The 2720-nt window shown below is 41.7% G+C and overlaps 1 pseudogene; it reads right to left on the bottom strand.

The window, feature by feature from the left end:
* Positions 1-1079: 1079 nt before the first annotated feature.
* On the bottom strand, positions 1080-2135 carry LOC107134825 (annotated as a pseudogene).
* Positions 2136-2720: the final 585 nt, after the last annotated feature.

Here is a 2720-nt window from a genome sequence, read left to right as displayed (position 1 = left end):
TATATATATATATATATATATATATATATATACATATATATATAGCTGCTGACCAATATGATTCTGCAACATGTACACTCAGAAAAATGAGAAATTAGATCCCATCTATGTGTATCAAAGTGCATAAACACATTCTACTGTCATGTGTAAATAATTAAAACAAAAAAAATAGAAAAACAAAAAAAGAAAGTACATTATCTGAATGTCAACTGTGTGTAAGCTCTGTAACATGTATGTAAAAACACTGAAACTTTCTCAATAAAAGAAGAAATGTCTTTTTTGTACATTTATATTTGTGAACGACAAAAATTTCTCAAAGTTTTGACTTTTTTTTATAATTGCGTATTTGATGGTGATTTATTGTGCATGCTGATTCATCTTGTCAAAAGATTTAGGTTGTCCAATACAGTTTTTCAGATTACTGCAGGTGTAAAGCTTGGGATGCACAGTTACTAATCATAGTGATAGGTGTTTATACATTTTGCTTGTTGACCTATTTAGGAATATGGTTTATATGTTCATAGTTATTATACCTGTGCAACGGTCATTAGTATAGTTGCACATGTATCCATATAACAATATATATGTTATTACCTATTTTATGGTATAAAGTAGCTTCTGACCTGTTCTGTCATGTTTCTAAAACAAATCCCTTTTAAAAATGCAAATAACTGTATTTTAATGAATTAAAAAAAGATTTCCTAAAAATTTTAGTTTTGATCTTTTGGAGATTTAAATGTTTGGAATTATGGCTTTCAAGTTTATGTTTTTTGTGGGTCAACCCTTCTTAAAGTTAAAGAGTCAAGAAAAGCTACCTGGGGCTTGGGAAAGAAAACTCTGACTTCACCCTTACTCTACCTGAGTTCTACCTCACATCATAATAGCAGCAATAGCTTCAAGGAGAACCAGGCTAGCAACCATTACCACAAAGGGGATAGAGATCTTGGGAGCCCTCTCTGGGAAAGGAAGAGAGGATGAGTGACCCTGGCTTTCAATTTTCAGCCCTGACTCTGCTGAGGGTCTCCAGAATGGCTCCTGCTTTCCTGACCACAGGCCTTGTGCCCTCATCCCCTCCTTACACCATTTCAGGGTGAGTGGTTCAGGAAACCCTTCATGATACACAAGACACATGTGTAACTCTGCTTCTCTCCCGACTACCACAGCTGCCCATTTCTGGAAGTTTCTATCCCCTGCAGGCCTGGTCTCCACAAGCTCCATTTCCTGGGTCTGGTGCTCCCTATCCCATGCCAAGTCAGGGTGATCTCTGATCCCAGAGCTCAGCACTTCAGGGTGACCCCATGGTCAGAGATTGGGTGATGGGTGACATATGTCAATGGGGAATCTGCTGAGAAGATTCAGTTAATTGGGACATTTTGCATTACTTCCCATCATCCACTGAAAAAAGGACAGGACAATAGGTGTGGGGTGGGAGCACAGAACCCATACACTAACCAATACTCATGGATCTTGGGAAATATTCCTATTTTTGTTATGTTCTAGATTCAGGGTGAGACAGTCCAGAGGAAGAGGCTCCAAGCCTCTGAGAAAGATTCTGACCTGAATGGAGGCTGACAGCTAAGGAAATGAATTCCAAAGTCATTGGGTTGGGATAAAGAACAAACCCAGAAAGTTGCTGAGGGATGCCCAAGATTGCTGCCAGAGTCAAAGGAAACTGATCACTTATTTTAAGGATCATCTTCCCTCCAGCCCTAGGACCCTTTAGTTGTAATTAAGAGAAGGATAGTTCTTAGAGTCACTCTCTGGTACAGCTTCTGGAAACTAAGTTGCACTCATACTCTTTTGAATCAGAGGGAGGATGGCATTCTCATGTGGATTCCATTATTCTCCCTCCTTATTGGCGCATGGGGGAATGTACAGGAGATCTGGAAGTTGCATTGTAGCCAATGGTACCTACGCGCTGCAGCGTCCCCTTCCTGTTCTCCAGGTGCTTGAGGAGTGTCGTTATGCACTCCCCTTCCAGGTAGACCCTGTTTGCTTCCGCCACACCCTCAGCCTCCCACTTGTGCTGCGTGATCTGAGCTGCAGTGTCAGCGGAGGTCCAAGAGCCCAGGTCTTCTTCAGGGCAATGTAATCCGCGCCATTGTAGGCATAAGCCAGATCCCACGGAGGTGGTGCTAGTCTGGTCCCACCTGGAAGCAGTACATCCTTTGGATGGTGTGAAACCCTGGTCCCCTCCCATGAATAGTTTCCCCCACCAACTCCCACTCTCACTTCAGCTAACTGGTGATCCTTTCAGATCTTTTCTTTCCTGAAACAGAAAAGGAAACCTGAGCCCCATGCTTTTCTTAGGTTAAAAATGAGCAGGAAAGAAGAAGTGGGTCACATTAGATTGGGTACAGAGAAGTGATGGGAGGGGAGGGCCAAGGAAGGGGGGGAATGGAAGGACAGCAGAATAAAATAGACATTATTATTGCTGTGGGTATACATGTGACTGCATGACCAATGTAATTCTGCAACCTGTACACTCAGAAAAATGAGAAATTATATCCCATCTGATTCAAATGTATGACATATCAAGATCATTGTTCTGTCATGTGTAACTAATTAAAACAAAAAAATTAAAAAACAAAAAATGAGCAGGTCTCCCACTATCACTGTCAATCTTTGACCTGGAGATTCGGGAGGCTCTGGCACCCACATTGAAGAGGAAGGGTTGTTACCTGCAAATGGCAGGGGTCACTCACAGTCCTCGCTGTGGT

This window comes from Marmota marmota, unplaced genomic scaffold, assembly GCF_001458135.2.
Source record: "Marmota marmota marmota unplaced genomic scaffold, marMar, whole genome shotgun sequence".
NCBI lineage: Eukaryota > Metazoa > Chordata > Mammalia > Rodentia > Sciuridae > Marmota > Marmota marmota.
This window is presented reverse-complemented; position numbering and strand designations above follow the sequence as displayed.